Here is a 20,622-nt window from a genome sequence, read left to right as displayed (position 1 = left end):
AAGACTTTTGAAATCATTTTATGCATCTAAAGTGTGTCCTTTTACTAAAACCCTCATAACTCTGAATCTAAAGAAAAAGGTCTGTTTTTGGTGGAACCAAGCTATATTCAACTACCTCTAGCTAAAGAACGGAACATGCTATCAACTCACTTTTTTTTCAGATGAAAGAAGAGACTCTAAGCTTCATTTTGAGATATTCCATTTGTTTATAGTCATAACACAAAATGTTCTGTGAGTCCTCAAATATGAGTCAGAATGGTCAAAATTCCTGGCACTGGCTGATCCTGTTATAGAAAAACCTCAGGCAGTCAATGTGTTAAGGGTATGTATTCTGTTACACTATCAATCTTTATTTAAAGTACTTTGTTCATTAACCTTTTAAAATTATTTGAAAAAACATGGTCTCCTCACACATTAGAAGGACAATATCAGTCACCAGGACGAAGAACTGGTGTTTTTGATTAATCCATCATGGTTAAAATGGAGTTTGACGTTATAATGGGTTTGTATAGGAAGGGGGCGTGTCTGATAAAATTAATATCAAATTAATATCAAGCAAGAGTAGACGATAAAATGTCCCTTTAAGAGTAAATTGAACATTTTCACATGTATCTGTACTAGATGGAATGCTTCATTACTTCTGCAGTAGAAGTAAGAAGCAGGAGCCCCATTTTGCGAAGGTAAATGTGTTTCATGCTTACTTTTGGTGCTCAAACACTTGAATTTCCCCATGGGAATCAAAAGAGGAATATAAGTATCTGTCTATCTCATCTCTCTATATGCTATCTATGTATGTAGGTGGTGGCGTCGGCTGCTGAGGCGGCGTCGGTGTTCAACGAATTCCATGCCAGTAGTATCGGTGGTCACTGTGGTGTGGAGAAAACACACCACGCAGTGATCCACCGATACTACTGGCCTGGAATGGAGGCTGACATCCGCAAATGGGTAAGTTGGAAGGGTTAAGGGTCATCCAAATGTGTATATATCATTTGTACATGCAGGCCTATTTATGCAGGGCCTACTTAGGAAAACAATGGCAAATTGAAGCATTAATTAAATTCACACACTCATGTGATTGTATATCCCCTTCACTTACTGTTTGTGCTTGACCAAAGGCCTGTGATATAAATTAATGTGCATATCATTTGACTTAAGATCAAGGAGTGCCCTGGGTGCCAAAAAAAAGCAGGGTAGCTTAAAGGACCAAACACAGTATCAACCAATAACAGTGAGTGTTTTGCAACTGAATATCCCATGCATCTAAATGTGTAAAGATAGGCTACCAGCAATCATACAGATGTCTAATTGGTTTCTTTTTTAATGACCTTTTTTTCAGGTCAAGGAGACGTTTGAACTTGTGGGGATTGATCTCATGAAGTTGAAGAGGACGGAGGATGGCAACGAACACATTTGTGTCATGGTAGATTACTTCACCAAATAGTCAGAGGCGTACCCACTCAAGTCCAAACATGCAGGGGAGGTGTCGAAGTGCATCTTGGACTTTATTTACGGGCATGGGGCCCCGCAAAGGCTCCTTTCGGACCAGGGATCCGAATTCCGTAATCAGGTACAACAATCATCAAACATTACAAATTATATTGTTATTTCATTTTTTATGTTGGGGATGGGGCTCGTACCATTGATCTGAATTGTGTTCATTTAATTGTTTTTATTATTATTGTTTCCATTTAAAAACATTTCTTAATTGCTTTTATACTTTTATGCAATGTAGCACTTTGAGATTTGTGTCAAATTGTGTTCCAAATCTATTATTAATGGAATTTATAGGTGAATTCTCGGCTCTGTGAAGAGCTCAACATCAAAAGGAGCTTTTCGGCGCCCTACCACCCGCAGACTAACGGCCTGGTCGAAAAAATGAATGGGACCATCCAGAAGTAAGTTGCATACTGCCAAATTGGCAGATACACCTACAGTACACAACATGAATGCTGTAGACTACAGGGGGGGGGGCAATAAATTAGTAGCCGAGCACCAAATCAGTTTAAGAAGATACGGAGGCCTATTGCGGGTCGGAGGAGGTCTGTGAGGGGCTGAAAAAGCAGACACCTGTATATGAGGCTGTGCAGGGCAATGTCCTCAAACAACAAGACAGGGTCAGGAAGAAGAAGCTGGAGCAGGGCTGGGATGACAAGTTGACAGTTGGGGATGTGGTGTTAAAAAAAAAACATCAGAGAAGAGCAGAGGAAGGGAGGAAATCTGGCTCCAGAGATGCTTGGCCCCTATTCGATCACCGAGATAAAGGGGAAAGTGGTGTACTTGGTTGGGGACCAAAATGAGAAGCTAATTGCTAATTTGGACCAGCTGAAACGCTACATCGAGCCAGAGGAGAGGATTCCAGCAAAGCTTTTAAAGCTAGCTGGAACCTTTCCTTTGGCTCGCCCCCCCTCCACCAGTTTCCCCTTTATCTCATCCTCCTGCTCTTCTCCACCCTCCCCAACTGTCACCCAGTCCCTCCAGGCCTCTTCTTGGCCACCCTGCACAGCCATCATTCAGCCCCTCCGGACCTCCTCCTGCCCTCCAACACCCACCACCATCCTCGGGCCCCTCCACTGGCTCCCCACCTGCCAGAGGAGGGAGATCAGTAGAGGACCAGGTCACTGGTAAATCCCATTCACTAATGTGACATGAAGAATAATAATGCCATGTACAATTTTTAATTACTTAAATGTTCTGAATTTCCACTTCTCCAAGCTATATGGAAGGGGCAAATAGGGCAAATTTTGTGGGCCAAATTTGGCCCATTTAAGATTTTAACCCTCGATGTCCAGAGCCTGGCTCCAGGGGAGACATTGACCAGTGAAGTAAGTCTCGTTTTGTGAGCAAGTGTTCTCATTGATATTAAAGTGATTTTTAATTATATTTATTTTTGTGTGTAGATAGTCAATGCGTACCTGCTGTGGGTCGGCCAAAAGGCCACAAGGAGGGTGACCGTTTCACCAGTGGAGGAGGTCAACCGAATTTGGGACGGTTTGACCAGGGGGGTTAAAAAAGTAAGGATAATAGTTACTTTTAAAAGTGTTCGTTACAGTCGCACCATGTTAACAAATTAAATTATCACTTCACTTGCAGATTGATGTCCTGGAATGGGACATCCTTATGGGGGCAGTATGTAAAAATGGGCACTACACACTAGTAGTAAGTTAACTTTCAATGCAAATTATGCAACTATATTTACAACTAAGCTTTTGAAGTATTAAAGTATTCTATCTGCCGAAGGTTATGTATCCACATGACCTAAAGTGTGTGTTTGTGGACCCACTTATTGCCACCCCAAAAAGTCGACGATTGTCGAAATAGTACAAGGCAAGTAAATCATAGATTTATTGTGCTTCATTGCAAGTATGTTCAATGGCTTCTGTTACACAAGTAACCAACGGTTTCGTTCTTTCTTCAGAGCTTATATGCGGAGGATGAGGGGCAGAATCTCTCACTGGACCTGTGAGACTGTCCCTCATCACCTCCAAACGGATACGACGTCATGTGGGGTGTTTGTGTGCAAAGTGAGATTGTATAGCCTAGAATATCTATCCTAGTAAGAATTTAATACATTCTAAAAGAACACTGCTAACACTAACCTGTATTTTAAGATCGCCGAGATGCTGGTGTTAGCCACTGCTGGGGTGGAGCAGGGCCTGCTAGGCAACGTTGACCTGGTACGCCAAAATATTGGACGACAGCTTTCTTCAATCAAATGTTTATCAGCCTCACCAAGACCAAGAAATTGGACTTCACTGAACTAAAAAATATGTTTTCATAGATGACCAGACACATCTCTGTCGCTCTTGTGGGGAGGTGAGCGCTGGGACAAGAAGGTCCGCATCCGTGGATGATTGGGTACGAAACCTTTAAACTTCTTTACATGGAGAGCACATTCTTTCTGTAACTAACCAACTAATTAACTAAATAAATGAATAACAATGTATCCATCTTCTTTCAGATTGAATGCTCATCCTGTGCATTGTGGTTCCACTGGGTGTGTGTAAGCAGGCCTAACACCAGTGAGGACTACTTGTGCCCAGCCTGCACATAACCCAGTGGAATCACAATGCACATGGATCTCCACATAGGTGTCATGCCAGGTGTGATGCCAGGATGGGTCATCATCACTTTTTTTTTTTGTTTTTCATCTAAGAGGCATTTTTTTCACTTCATTGTTACAGTGAAGATGGACAGGAAAGACATGCAGCAAAGGTCGTCGGGTTGGAACCCGCAACGTACGGTCAGGCTGCATTAGAGCCAATGGTCTGCGCCTGGACTGCTAGGCCAGCTGGGAACTCTTTATGATTTTGTTTTGGAATCCTGTATGAGCATAGTTTTTTTTTTTTTGCTCCCAAAAAAGATGACCTGTCTTGCTGCTCTTGACCTGGTCTGGATGCAGACTTCTGCAAAGGTTAAATTGCAATTTAAATGGCATGCTATTTAGACAGATGCTTATCTTTCTGCATTTGATGCATGTTTACCTTGCTATTGTAAGTCACTCTGGATAAGAGTCTGCTAAATGCCTAAATTCAGTTCAACCTACCAAAGTCAATTATGGTGCATTTCTACACTGCCAACCAATGTCACCTGCTCCATCAGCATGCCAGGAAAGGTTACAAACCCATACACAGGACCAGAGTGCAATGTATCACTATTATTACTGTCCTGAGCTCAGTGGCCTTGTGGTTAGAGTGTCTACCCTGAGACTTCGAAGTTGCGGTTTGATCCCCGGTCGGGTCCTACCAAAGATTTTTAGAAAGGTACCCTGCCTCCCTGGTTAGAACTCAGCATGGCATACTAGAGTCAGATCCAGTGGGTGTGCATCACGCTAAGGAAACAGGAGATAGGCTCTTGTCCTATAGGGCTTGTCAAGGCCTGCTTAACTGTCCTGAGGTGATCAGAAGCAATCTGAAATCATACAATTTGCCACTTTGTGCATAGTTGTTGTTACACTAGAAGAGACGATAAAGCCAAGAATGTGCCTTGTATGCAGGGACGGATTATAGCTCGTGCACGTGCACAGGGGCCCTGGAGCCAAGGGGGCCCTGGCACTGCCACCTGAAACTCTTCCTCTACTCGGTTGTTGGAAGTCAACATCTATTCCCATGTTGACTTCCAACTTCCAGGGAGATTTCAAATCACATTACACGTTTCTAATTGTGTGAAATAAAACACACTCTTATTTTGAAAGCCTCCCAGTTGTAGGAGGAAATCTTCTATTGGAGCCATGTGACGCTTCATATAAGCAAAACAGACTTGGTTTAAATGCAAGAATTTAGCAAAACCTCATATTGCTATAATATTTGGTGGGGGCCCATGGGGATTTTGTGCACAGGGTCCATTTTCACTGTAAGCCATCCATGCTTGTACGTCAAGCACGCTAAGGAAACAGGAGATAGGCTCCTGCCCTATGGGCCTCAGGGCTCGGCAAGGCCTATACTTAACTGTCCTGAGGTGATCAGGAGCAATCAGACAATTTGCCAGTTTGTGCCCTTTTGGGACTATTTGTTAAACTAGAAGAGACAATAAAGCCAAGAATTTCACTCTTGTGTACCGTGTATGAGATGTGACAAATAAAAACATCTTTTAAAAACTTTTAAATCATGTGGTTGGCTGATTTACTATACTATGCCTCTTTCTTTGCTCTTTGTGTAAATGGTATGGGGGTGTTTCTCCTTGAGGGTGCCATGTTGTACAGACTGAGAGAGATTTTAGGGCGGTTAGAAATCAATGTGGTGACTGAGGTCTCAAGTTAATCTAGTGACCATGTGCGTTTTAATGGCTGGTTTTATAGTCTATGATTTGTTTATGATTATGAGTCAGAGTGGGTAAACTGGCGCACAAGAGTAGGCTATGGCCCAGTGCTATTTATGCTGACATTGGGAAGAGTTCGAATCCCATGAGAGGCTAACATTTATTTATTTTTGACGCTTTAAATGGCCTCAATAGTTAATGTAGGCTACATGACACATGTTTAATCCAATGGCGAAATGTTGCATGTTTTAAATGTATTGTAAGAGACTTTCACAGGAAGAAGTGGTTGTCTTCTAATGAAACTGTTTATGCAAGTACAATGCAGTGCAATGAAACAAGTGTGGTGACTGAGGTATCAAGTTAATCTAGTGACCATGACTGTTTTGTTTTTTAATGGTTGGTTGTATACTCTATGAGTTGTTTATGGTACCCACAACCCATTTGTTGTGAGAAGAATGACGCACCGGAGAAAGCGTCTAACTAGTATGTTTATGCTGACATTGGGAAGGTTCGAATCCCAGGAGGGAATGAACATTTATTTATATATTGATTAAATCATTGTTGCGTTTATTTGCACGCTTTCAATGGGCTGAATGGTGATTGTACCTTACACATGTGACTCCGACTAGAATAGTTGCATTTAAAAAACATTTAAATCTATTGTTAGAGAGACTGACAAAGGAAGGAGTGGTTGTCTTCCTGTTTCTCAACAACAACACAACCAACGGAGAAGCAGCGTCCAAAGCAACGTTAGTGTTCGTCTGTTTGACGTTTCTTCATCCAAACAAGGATCAGATCGGTATGTTTTGGCATCGAGGACAGCTACGCGTTCTTTCACCGGCGACAACATCTGCTGTTACTAGAACAACAGTCGACGCGGTCTCAAGTTGATCTGGTCTCGTCTTAATCTTTGTCATTTTTATGGCTGCACCAGTGCTGCTTTGATATGTTCTGCACGACGTTGCTGCTGCTACGCTTGTTTGTCTGTAATAATGGAGGATTGTGGAGGATTCTCCTCCTTCTCCCTTCTCTTCCTCTGTGGTTTGATTTACAGCTTCTTTCAGGTGCGGTGCTTTATAGTGTAGCGACGCTCATTAGTGATTGGGGAATGATTTCAGACAGCTGCCACTCTGTCAATCAGCCCGACTTTTTAACCCTTTCATCTCCAGTGAGGATTTTCCAAGTTGACTTCACAGTAGTGGTTCTCAAAGTGTGGTCCAGAGACCCTCTGGGTTACTTGAGGGGGTTCCAAATGGACCCTTGCAGGTCTAGTACAAATGGACCCTTACAGGTCTGTAACCAAATGGACCCTTACAGGTCTGTAACCAAATGGACCCTTATAGGTCTGTAACTCCGAGAGTGTGCAAATGGAACCAAGTGGACCCTTACGAGCAGTGTTGGAAAAGTTACTCAAAACCAGTAATATATTACTTACTATTACTTGTTTAAAAAGTAATATCTTTACTTTACATATTACTCCCTGCCAAAAGTAACTTGTTACTTATTACTTTACTTTACTTTTTTCCCTCACCCCCAGTAATTGCATCCTTTCTCCCCAAAAGTCTTACTTTGCATTTTCAACATTAGCAGTTTTTTTTTTTCTCTTTTCTGCAGCCTACATTGTAAAAATCCTCATTGTTGATTTAACTCTGAAAAGTGTTCCGTACACATGACATGATGGGTCCAATTGGTTCCACTAGTACACTCATTTGAATTAAATTAACACTAAGACTTTTACTGTGTATGAATTCACAACTTCGAAAAACATTTGACTATGAATTGAATACTAAGGACCTCAATGGAAAATATAGCTGCAAGCAGCGATAATACGGGGCCAGTGAATAGAGAGAGAGAGAGACATGGAAACGGAATAGATTGAAGAGAGAGAGAGTGACATGGAAACAATAGATTGATGAGAGAGAGAGATGGAAACATAATGGTTTGATTGGACATCTCAACCTACTGCCATTAACAGGATTCGAACTCTCAACCTTCAGACTAATAGGCTGCAACCTATATACCTATAGTGCTATAGCTTTGTCCAGGCTGATATTGTCTGTTGAAGATCATAAACTCTTGCCTTCTTTCATGAACCAAGCCCCTGTTTCACTAACACTAATATCACTCGTTCACAAACCATTTACCAATGAAGAAATTGTACATCTCCTCAGAACCAAAACTAGTGAAAGTAGCCGATCTACAAGCTCACAAACCATGAAAAGTTGTGAGATTGTAGATCAGCTATTTTCAGAATGAAGTATGTCATACGTTGAAAAAACATACTCTCAAATAAGCATTTCAGGTTATCTTTACCATTTGCACATGTATTCATTGATACAGTCATGTTGTTTGCAATTCAACTTAAATTAAGTCTGCATCAAGTGAGGCTTGAACTGGCGACCTTGAGATTGTGAGGCATTCATTTAAGGGAGACACCATTGGCCCAACAGACAAGTAACTGTGAAAAAGGAGATCACACAGATGATACAGTAACAGTTTCACACAAATAGCTGGAAAATCCTGGGTTTAAGTGTTTTTCAAACTGCTCAAAATTGCGGACAATCTAAGGGCGGAGCTTACTGGTCAAAGCGATAGATGTGTTCCTCATGAGTCAAGGCACAAGTGTAAGCAAGTTTCACGACTTTCGGCCAAACGAGGCATGACTTTTGCCTGTTTAAAGTTTGCATTTTAAAAAAATTGCTATAGCGCCCCCCTTTGGCCAATTGGAGTGAGATTGGTTTCAGTGATATTTGGAATGACTCTCTACATTACTGCAACGTTTCAAAGAAATGTGAGTCTTGCATGTATGTGTTAGGGGCAGATGAATAATTTTCATAAAACTGCAATAGTTAAAATCTATTTCCTCTTGGGATTTTTGAGTAATCTGCACAAAACATTTTACACATGAACTTAGGACCTTTGCCGACAAAACAAAAGCGGCGGATTTTCCATAAGTGAAAAAATGCAGAAGTTATGAGCCAATGGCTGTTTTTCATATAATTCAAAATGGTGGGCGATCTAAAGGTCAGAGGTCAAAATTCAGACCACGAAAGTTGTCGGGCATGAAGAGACGCATGTGTGTATCGAAGTTTCATGGTTGTAGGTCAAACAGGGCATGAGTTGTACCTGTTCAAAGTTGGCACTTTCAATTGAGTGCTATAGCGCCACCCTTTGACGAATGAGTGTGAGAATTATTTCTTGGTAGTTTTTCATGAGCATCTACCATATGGCCAAGTTTCGTAAAAAGCGTATGCACGGTTAAGCCAGAACTGGCAAAAACAAGTATTTTTCAAACTGCTCAAAATTGCGGAAAATCTAAGGTCGGAGCTTAATGGTCAAATCGATACGTGTGTTCCTCATGAGTTAAGGCACATGTGTAAGCAAGTTTCACGACTTTCGGCCAAACGAGGCATGACTTATGCCTGTTTAAAGTCTGCCTTTTCAAAAAATTGCTATAGCGCCCCCTTTTGGCCAATTGGAGTGAGATTGGTTTCAGTGATATTTGGAATGACCCTGTACATTTCTGCAAAGTTTCAAAGAAATGTGAGTCTGCATGTATGTTTTAGGCACAGATGAATAATTTTCATAAAACTGTAATAGTTAAAATCTATCTCCTCCTGGGATTTTTGAGCAATCTGCACGAAACGTTTAACACTTGAACTTTGGACGACTGCCTACAAAAAATTCCAACGGATTTTCCATAAGTGAAAAAATGCAGAAGTTAGGAGCCAATGACTGTTTTTCATATAATTCAAAATGGTGGGCGATCTAAAGGTCAGAGGTCAAAAGTCAGACCACGAAAGTTGTCGGGCATGAAGAGACGCATGTGTGTATTGAAGTTTCATGGTTGTAGGTCAAACAGGGCATGAGTTGTACCTGTTCAAAGTTGGCACTTTCAATTGAGTGCTATAGCGCCACCCTTTGACGAATGTGTGAGAATTATTTCTTGGAAGTTTTTCATGAGCATCTACCATATGGCCGAGTTTCGTAAAAAGCGTATGCACGGTTAAGCCAGAACTGGCAAAAACAAGTATTTTTCAAACTGCTCAAAATTGCGGAAAATCTAAGGGCGGAGCTTAATGGTCAAATCGATACGTGTGTTCCTCATGAGTCAAGGCACATGTGTAAGCAAGTTTCACGACTTTCGGCCAAACGAGGCATGACTTATGCCTGTTTAAAGTCTGCCTTTTCAAAAAATTGCTATAGCTTTTGGCCAATTGGAGTAAGATTGGTTTCAGTGATATTTGGAATGACCCTGTACATTTCTGCAAAGTTTCAAAGAAATGTGAGTCTGCATGTATGTTTTAGGCACAGATGAATAATTTTCATAAAACTGTAATAGTTAAAATCTATCTCCTCCTGGGATTTTTGAGCAATCTGCACGAAACGTTTAACACTTGAACTTTGGACCTCTGCCTACAAAAATTTCCAACGGATTTTCCATAAGTGAAAAAATGCAGAAGTTAGGAGCCAATGACTGTTTTTCATATAATTCAAAATGGTGGGAGATCTAAAGGTCAGAGGTCAAAAGTCAGAGGGTGAAAGTTGTTCAGCATGAGGAGACGCATATGTGTATCCAAGTTTCATGGCTCTAGGTCAAACAGGGCATGAGTTGTACCTGTTCAAAGTTGCCATTTTCAATTGAGTGCTATAGCGCCACCTTTGGACGAAAGATTGTGAGAATTATTTCTTGATCGTTTTTCATGACCATCTACCATATGGCCGAGTTTCGTAAAAAGCGACTGCACGGTTCAGCCAGAACTGCGAAAAGTGGCAGAAAAAGAAGAAGAAGTGACAGAATACTGCCAATAACAAAACAGGTCCAGAGCTGAGCTCTGGCCCCGTAACAAGACCGAAAGGACTTTTTTGGAAGGACCTTTTAGACAAAGTATTTTTATTTTTTGCCTAATAACATATTCAAATTCAAACACCTGGGCTCAAACTGATAATTACTCATGTCTATATCTATACACACGCACACACACACACACACACACACACACACACACACACACACACACACACACACACACACACACACACACACACACACATGGAAAATAGCAGACAAATAGCCTGCAAGCTTACAACGTGTCTTCATCGGTTAAAGAGGTGGTGCCATGGTTTTGCACTTTTTCTGTTTTTCATGTGTCTATGAGGTTGATAGAACTTCATTAAGCCTCCTGGTGGTGTTTTTATAGTGTTTTATGTCTTCTCTGACTATTTTGAGTTTCTACCTGGAGGCTGAAACCTGGAGGGTCAAACGTGCCAATAGAAAAACAGTCCTTTAGTGACATATTATATAGTAAAAATATACCCTCCCCCTCATCATAACACAACAGGTGTGGGCATGAGGAGGAGGAGGAGGAGGGACTAGGACAGGTGGGTGGTGCTAAGGTGGTGGAGGAGGTGCTAAGGTGAGAACCAGGTATACTTAATGAACTGGAGGCGTGTCCACAGAAAAAACATAATCTTAACAATTTCTTTATACTTTTTTGAAAAAAAATCTTCCTCCTAGTAACCATAATACCTGATGATTATGTTTTTTTTTGGGGGGGGGATCACTGAAAATCACGGCACCCCGTCTTTAACAAGTCGCTTATTGTACGGATTTTACCGAAACAGGCCTATTTCTTTCCTATCTTGGGAGTGTGATCCCTCCGTAATAGGGCTCGATGGACAGAGGTTTAAGTATGAATTACTCAACGATTATTTCCTACAATAATAAACCACACAAAAGAGGACGTGTCTGGGGGCGTGGTCAGCGTGCAATGGAGTAAGCTGTGTTTCTGCGAGGCTCCGCTCCAAACGGCTTTTATTTACTACTTTAATAATTAATACCGCAACATTCAATGTCCATCACTCGCCTTAAATGACGGGCAGGAAAAGTACGTTGAGACCACGACTACACAAAAAAAAGAAAAATAATACAGGAGAGAATATTTCTACAAACGGGGACTCGGAAGACGCTAGCGACGGTATGCTAGCAGAGGAGCTAACCGGTGGTGGCGCAGCAGCTAATCCTTCCACGGCTGATTTGATGAAAGCTATCGCCGGCCTGCAGAAAACAGTGGAGACTAAGCTCGCTACTATCTCAACTTCTATGAGCTCCATGCAAGCTTCACTGGCTACAGTCACTGGAAAAGTTCAAGATATTGAAGTAGCAGTGACCAGGCATGACGACAGATTGGAGGCACAGGAGACGATATGTAAGGCTTTACAAGATGGCTACAATGAGGTCCGCAAGAAGCTGCTAATACTCGAGATGCACTCAAGACGTCGGAATATCAGGATAACAGGTATAGCTGAAGGAGAGGAAAAAGATAATCCGACTGACTTTGTGTCTACTCTAATTCCATTGCTGTTGGGGGCCGAGCACTTTCCTGTTAAGGTCCTAGTTGACGTAGCACACAGAGTAGGCCCGAAGCCTGCTAACGGCAGCTACTCGCGCGCACTCATTGCAAAAATACATTATCTACAAGTGCAGATGCTTATCACCAAGCTAGCCCCTAAGAAAGCTCCTCTGCGCTACAAGGATGGCAAGGTCTCCATATTCCCTGATCTACCGACGGAGGTGTTTCAACAACGCAAGAAGTTTCAGGACGTCCGGAGCAGATGCAGGGCCGCTGGCATGCTAGCGGGGTTTATGGGCCAGCAGACTCGACTTCGCATCACCGTGGATGGAGTCACACAGTACTTCGAAACACCCGAGGCTGCTGGTAGATTTCTGGATGAAAAACTAGTCGTCGGCGAGGAGGAGGAAACCGAGGAAGTCGAGGACGGTGAACTCCCTGCATGATTCTCCTGCTTTTCAACATGGGCTGAGGAGCAAAGGGTATGTTAATCACACACATTTTGTTTCGTTTGGCTGGACCTGAGAGGTTTTTTTTTTTTCTCTCCTGCAAGACTCTTTTATTTTCTTTTTGAAAAAAAGAAAGCAGCTTTTATTTTTTCTTTATATGGACACCTGGACTTTAGTTAATGTGGCCCACCTAATTTTTTTTCTTATGCTTCTCATATTATGCTTGTTGGTCTCAAATTGAAATATTTTCTCTCATTGTGATGATGCTTATGCTACTGTATATATATGCTCCCTGATTTTTTCATTATCCTCCTCTCTTTTTTCTCAATGAGGGTGGGCTACGTTAGTTCATGGACATTGGAAAAAACATTTTTTTGAGTGCTATGCAGCAAGATTCTTCACTTATTTTTTATTTTTTCATATATATATGAACACTGGGATTAATGCTTGTATTTCAATGCAACCCTTTTTTATATTTTTGATATATATATATATTTTGTACTTTTATTTGTACTGGGTGACATGGGAACAGGTCATGATGATTAGCTTAACTTGGATGGTGTTTATGGACATGGCTGTTAAAATGCTGTTCAAACCTTTATTTTTATTTTCATGGTTTTCTTATATTTTTACTTACGGGAGTCTTGTGCGGGCGGGCCAGGCTGGCGAGGGTTTAGGGGTTCGGTTGGTCACAACTGATGTATACCGATTTTCTTAGTAAATGTGTGATTGTGTTACCCTGTTATAATTATATTGCAATAAGGTATTTTTTATTTCTTTTTATTGTTTATTATGGAGCGGAGCCGTAGGTGGGAATGTTACCTATGCCTTGGATTGTATTAGGGAGGATAGAGAAGGGCGCCAATAAGGGGTGTCCCTCTGCTTGGGGGTGGGGGGTGGGGGTTAGGAAAGCTGTGTTATATGTTTTGTGTTTGTTTTGGCTGTTGCTACGTGCATGTTTGGGGCGGCGGGTGGTGTCACTACTTTTCATCCTGATTTGTGTCAATGACACATAAGGCAGTAGGCAGGTTACCCAACGGGGCTCTGAGGTTTGTCAGCTGGAATGTAAAAGGACTAGGCAATCCTGTCAAGAGAGCAAAAGTTTTGGCTCATCTTAAATCCTTACAGCCGGATATTATTTTCCTCCAAGAAACACATGCTAAACGCAATGTGCAGTCAATTCTTCGTGCTAACTGGCTGGGTCAGGCATATCATGCTAACTTTGGAGCTAAGGCGAGAGGTGTAGCGATATTATTTAGGAAAAATATTCCATTCACTCAAACTACTACAATAACTGATCCGGATGGTAGATACTTAATTATTACTGGTCACCTGGCGTCTCTGCCTGTGACCCTGGTGAATATTTATGGCCCGAATTTTGATTGCCCGGATTTTTACAAAAAACTGTTTAATTTGATCCCCGATATACACCATACTAATGTTCTGATTGCGGGCGACGCTAACTGTGTTATGAATACTGCACTGGACAAAAGCTCGCCTCTTTCCTTGCAGCAGTCAAAGGCTGGATGTCTTTTGAATACTCTGCTAAATAACTCAAATATTGTGGATATTTGGAGATTGGTCAACCCCGCGGGGAGAGAGTATTCCTTTTTTAGTCCAGTACATAAAACCTCAAGTCGCATTGACTACTTTTTCCTAGATTCTAAGCTCATTCCTGCGGTGATTGATAGCACTTATCATCCAATATTAATCTCAGACCATAGCCCAGTAACATTGGATTTGCAATTTCGTGATTTGGACAACAGAAATAAGAAAGCATGGCGATTTGACCCCCTACTTTTGAAAGATGAATCATTTATTGACGAAATGGAGGGACACATCTCATTCTTCTTAACCACAAACGACAATGGCGAGGTCGATGATGTGGTGTTGTGGGAATCCTTGCAGGCAGTTCTGAGGGGACATATAATAGCTTTTTCATCTGCCAAACGGCGGTCACAGGATCAGTCCCTCAGATTTATAGAGGCTACTATTACTCAATTGGACAAAGATTATCTAGCTACACCGTCACCAGAACTGTTGGGTAGAATTATAAAACTAAGATATGAATATAATTCAATTATTACAAAACAGGTCTGCTCCCAACTACTAAACTACAGACAGAAGATATTTGAAATAGGTGATAAGCCACACAAATTGCTTGCTAGACTGTTGAGGCAGTCACAAGCCTCTCAAGCCATTCTCTCTGTAAAAAATAAAAAAGGGGACCTAGTTACTGTCCCAAAGGAGATTAATAAATGTTTTGAGGAGTTTTATCGTGATTTATATAGTTCTAAAAGTACTTCTAGCCAGGCCGCAATTGATAGCTTCTTAGAGGAATGTGATCTACCTACTTTGGATGATGAGGCAGTATTAGCATTGGATGCAGATTTTACACTGGAAGAAGTTCAGCTCGCTATTCAGCAGTCACCAAATAACAAGGCCCCTGGACCTGACGGTTTCGGGGCTGAATTTTATAAAGCTTTTTCTGCTCTGTTGGCACCTCTTATACTTCGTATGTTGAATAATTCCAAAGAGATGGGCTCTTTACCAAAAGCTCTCTATCATGGTAGGATTTCTCTCTTGCTAAAAAAAGGCCGGGATTCAACTTTGGCTTCCTCATATAGGCCCATTTCTCTTCTTCCAGTAGAAACCAAAATTTTGAGCAAAATACTCTCCTCTCGCCTCAAGGAGTACATAACAAGAATCATTCATCCTGACCAGACCGGTTTTATGCCCAATCGCCACATTCAGTTCAACATGAGGAGGTTGTTTAATGTTATATATAATCCGGCTCGTAGCACAGAGGACGCGGTCGTGATCTCCCTTGATGCGGAAAAAGCGTTCGATCAAATAGAACATCCCTACATGATGTCTGTTTTGGCAAAATTTGGATTTGGACAAAATTTTATTAATTGGATAAAAATTATTTACAAAAAACCATCTGCCTCAGTCACCACCAACCAGAATGTATCAGAGCCATTCAGGCTATTTAGAGGCACGCGTCAGGGAGATCCGATTTCCGCTTATATCTTCGCTCTGGCGCTCGAACCGTTAGCGTCAAGAATACGAACTTGTCCAGAGATACATCCTATAATGCAATCTGGTACATCGCATAAAATATCGGCATACGCTGATGATGTGGTGTTGTTCATCTCGAAGCCAAGGTCTTCCATCCCTTCCTTGCTAAATCTTATAAATACATTTGGTTCCTTTTCTGGGTATAGGATAAACTGGACGAAAAGTGAGCTGATGCCTTTGTCACAGGTTGTGGACAGAACTTTTTTAGAGTCCACCCCGTTTAAAATTGTATTGGATAAGTTCACAAGTTTGGGTATAATAGTCACAAGTAAATTGAACCAGTTACTGAAACTAAATTGGGGGGACAAAATTAAGCAATTAGAGAAAAACATAGAGTTCTGGAATACTTTGCCCATTTCAATGGCCGGACGCATAAATGCCATAAAAATGGTAACTTTACCCAGATTCCTGTACATTTTTCAGTCAATTCCGATAAGTATCCCCCAATATTACTTTAAAAAATTGGACTCTGTTGTTTCCTCCTTTATCTGGTTTGGAAAAACACCCAGAATAACTAGGTCGCATCTATGTAAAAGTAGGAGTGAGGGTGGATTTGGGCTTCCTCAATTCAGATTGTATTATATGGCGGCTCAGCTGAATTGGCTTTCTTATTGGTATGAGTGTTATCCGGGCTATAGCCTGGAGAATATGCCTTCCTGGCTACAAATTGAGCATTTATCATGTGTAGGGTCGTGTCTACCAGCACTTCTCAATAGCCCTACTAAGATCAAGGGAATCACTTATGGACATAACCCTATAATTCAAAACGCTCTGAAGGTTTGGTCTCAGATATTAGCATTGATTAAGGCCCCTAAAATGTATCTATATACCCCCATATGTTCCAATCATGCTTTTAAGCCAGGATTGGTTGACCCTGTTTTCTTGGCATGGAGGGAGAAGGGTATTGGTTCTTTGAGAAATGTATATATTGATGACCATCTTGCATCTTTCCAGCAACTGCAGCACTCCTTTCAGCTTCCGGCATCACACTTTTTCCGTTTTCTACAGCTGAGACACTTTATCAGTTCACATTTCCCACAATATGAGCAAAAACCTCATAATCCTGTTCTGGAAGAAATGATGAGAATTGAGCCTTTTAGCAAAGGTGCGGTTTCTCGATTTTATGGCATATTACAGGCCCTGATTAGCCCTTCTTCACATTCATACAGGGACAATTGGCAAAGGGAGTTGGGCATGGAAATTTCGGACGACATGTGGGAAAATTGTATCGATAATATACACCGCAGCTCAATTAATGTCAGACACTCTTTAATCCAATTTAAAATTGTTCATAGGCTGCATTTCTCCCCAGCTAAATTGAATAAGATTTTTCCCAATTCTTCTCCCATGTGTGGGAAGTGCTCCATTGAACAAGGAACTCTGTCTCACCAATTCATTACATGCCATAAATTGCAAAATTTCTGGAGTCAGCTGTTCGACTTTCTTTCCAAAGCTTATAAAAGGGAACTTCCCCCTGCCCCTTTGACAGCTCTTTTTGGAATTGTGGAACCAGGAATGGCCCTCAGTAAATATGTAAACCAGGCTATCTCACTATCTACCTTGTTAGCCAGGAAGTTAATTCTACAGGCCTGGAAATCAGAGAAACCCCCGACAATCAATATGTGGCTAAGGGAGCTGGGAGGAGTGTTGCACCTGGAGAGGATAAGGTTCACTCTTTCTGATAGGGAGCCCCTATTTCAGAGAATCTGGGCACCTATCATTGGGTTGCTAGATGAGATGACCTGAGTGAATATAGTGTTGTGTTGCCCCCGGAGTGGTACCTGTTGTATGCCTTTATATTTTACTAGATCTTGATGCTGTTCGTTTTGCCCTTTGGATGTGTACTGTCATCAGCCTCATGTTGTTTGTATGTCATTCAGTTTAGTTGTGTATGTTGTTGTTGTGTTTTGTATGTCTCTGTTTTGTTTCATGTTGTTTTTTTGTATTTTCTTTATCTGTGCAAATCCTGTTGTCGATTTTTTTATGTGAAAAAAAACAAAACTGCAATAAACAGATGTTTAAAAAAAAAAAAAAAAGAGGACGTGTCTTTTGGCTTGTTATGCCATCCACACTAGGGATGCACCGAATGGGAAATTCTTGGCCGAAACCGAAAACCGAAAATAGAAAACAGTTGGCCGAAAACCGAATACCGAAAGGCCGAATATGATAAATATATATACATATATATAATAGAGATGGTCATGGTCCGATCAGGTTTTTTGAAACCGATCACCGATCCGATCACGATCAAGTCTGATCATCTGATACCGATCACCCATCCGATCATGTGGCGCAATATTATTTTTTATATTTTTAAACTTTTTGTATTTTTATTTTTTTATTCATTAATTCATTCACTCATGCATGTATTGGCTGGTCGTCCAGGCCCAGAGGTGGACAGAGTACTCGACCCCAGTACTTGAGTAAGAGTACAGAGTACTCCTGGTTACATTTACTCCACTACAACTAAAAGTAGCTCAGTCAAAATGTTACTCAAGTAAGAGTAAAAAAGTACTTGCTTTTAAATGTACTTAAGTATTCAAGAGTACATGCTTTTAAAAATACTTAAAGGGCAAGACCACTTTGGTAGAGGTTTGGGTTGTGTATTTACCTTGCCATGATGTAACTCCAAAGGTGGACAAGAAATTAAAAATAATTGCTCCATTGATTAGAAATTGATAATTCAAAATATGCTCCTCATTGACTTACATTGTACTGTAAAACAGCTCTCAAAGTCACTCTTTTAGCACATAATCAAACGCAAACAAAGTTGATTCAGACAATATAGAACATCACCAAACCCAGTACCCTCCCCCCTTCACAGGTTTCTTTGTCATTCATCACCATCCTTCCAGTGAGTACGAACAACTTAAAACACAATAACACAACCACACATCTTTAACTCACAACTAATACATGACCGAAATTGGAATAATGTGTGTTCCGTGTTGGACAAACTAAACAAATGTAGCACTCTATTCTACTAAGTTATTCTTTATTAAAGCTATCTTACAAAATAAGTAGCTACACTTCTATTTGACTCAGAGTCATTGAATGAAACACAGAACTGCTACAAATGGATGCACGTGAATAATTCTTTATGAATACCAACTGTACTCAACTCATTTTGTGTGCTGTTGAAGATGTATTGATGTAGCTTTTGTCAACATGGTGAAGAAAATAGATTGAAACTTGAAAGCTACATCATTCTGAAAATAGTTGTAAATCTTTTGAATGCCGGACTTTCACTTACATATTTTTTTAATTAAAACATTTGAGTACTTTTTTCCACCATTGGTTCTACACAGCCTGCTTTCTAGTTAAGTCCCATTGTCATACAAAGTGTTTTGTTTTGTGCAGCCATATAGTTCTGCAACCTGTTAAGTACTGGGAGCTGATGGTACTGTAGGTGTTGCACGCTATACGAGCAAATCAAATAACAGAATTTATTTTATTCTATTTATTATTATTTTCTAATCAAACTGATCCCAATCATATGTTTTTTGTTTTGATCCAAATTACAATTTGAGTAGGTTTTCCTGATCTGATCAGATATCAGAGTGCTCCCAATCCTGTTTTTTCGGTTTTGAACTACCCAAAATCCAGATAGGGATTAAAAGTTTTTAACTTAATGAGAATTAACACTTTACCCAATTTTATTGTAGGGTTTTATTTTAAATAGCTGATCTAAAAGCTCACAACACATTGCTATGCAACATGAGCTTGAAGATCTGCTATTTCTGAATAGCAAATGAATATAATTTGGTGTCCTTGACATTAAACATTTACAGTGCCACAGCCATAAGAGTGTATTTGGTTCCTTCTGTACATTTTTGAAATTATTGTGAATAAACACATTGTGTAAAATTCTGGTTATTTTCTTTGTCTCAACAGTTCCAAAAATGACACGGCCAAAGACAAAAACATGTCCCAAATGCCGAGCTGATATGGAGGCCAGGAGGATCTCCTGTGGAACCTGTTTTTCACTCCAGTCCAAACCAGCAGTGGCTGCAAAAGTTCTTAAGTATGGCCCAGAGTGGGCCAAAAAAATAGTCAAAGCTAACAATGTCTCACGACAGGTGGACAGTGCAATAATTGCTGTAAGTATATGTAGATCCTTCTAAAAATCATGTAAAAGTTGAAAGAAAATATATATTTTTATCTTGATGATTATTATCAATGTGTTATGGCATGGCAACACAGTCTCACTGGGCAAGGAGGTGATCAGCCTGTGGTACTGCTGAGTATTATGGGAGCCCAGGTTAGCTTTGATAGCATTCTTTAGCTTGTCTGGTGTCTCTCATCTTCCTGTTGACAATACAACATAGATTCACTATGGAGGTCAGGCCAGTTGGCCGGTCAGTCAAGCACAGTAAAACCATAGTTAGTTTCCTATAATACTTTAGCTATTAAAAAGTAGCTGATCTACAAACTCAGTGTTGTATTGTGACACATTGTGACCTTTGTGCATCGTCAAAGTATAAATATAGTTTTATTATATACAGCTTCTTTCTTAGTGATCTGTTATCCATCTTGGACCCATCTGTCTGATGTGGCTGTTTTAACCCATTCAGACTGGGATAACCTATATGTTATACGTTTCAATCTGAGTCTACATCATATCTGAAACTCTTGAGCTCCAGTTATACTTAAAAAACATAAAAAACATTTTAAAACGATCGCCGGCCATTTTCTCCAAATTGTCTCCCGATACGTTCAACCATGCGACACTAATGGTTGGTAGGGGTAGTGCACTCTGATACATTACCCAAAAAAAAGGAAATGGCCGGCGATGGGATTAAAATGCTTTTTTATTGAACAATACGGGAGATGCGGGTAATTATCGCGGCCCGGATCGCTTTGTAACATCCGTGGCTCGGGGGTAAGCACTTTATATTTGAAATCTGAACGTTTATGTACATGTGAGAGTTGGCAATGTAAAAAAAATCGAACACCGCTATAAACCAGGGGGACTCGTCACCATG

At 40.7% G+C, this 20,622-nt stretch overlaps 1 protein-coding gene across 1 annotated transcript in view; it reads right to left on the bottom strand.

The window, feature by feature from the left end:
• LOC311046528 (H-2 class II histocompatibility antigen, E-S beta chain-like) overlaps positions 1-20,622 on the bottom strand; it is a 184,012-nt gene that overhangs the window by 139,293 nt on the left and 24,097 nt on the right. The window lies entirely within an intron of this gene.

Source organism: Gymnoscopelus microlampas, assembly GCF_963454915.1.
Source record: "Gymnoscopelus microlampas genome assembly, chromosome: 6".
Classification (NCBI taxonomy): Eukaryota; Metazoa; Chordata; class Actinopteri; order Myctophiformes; family Myctophidae; genus Gymnoscopelus; species Gymnoscopelus microlampas.
The sequence above is the reverse complement of the archived record's forward strand: the minus strand, read 5'-3'. Positions and strand labels throughout refer to the sequence as shown.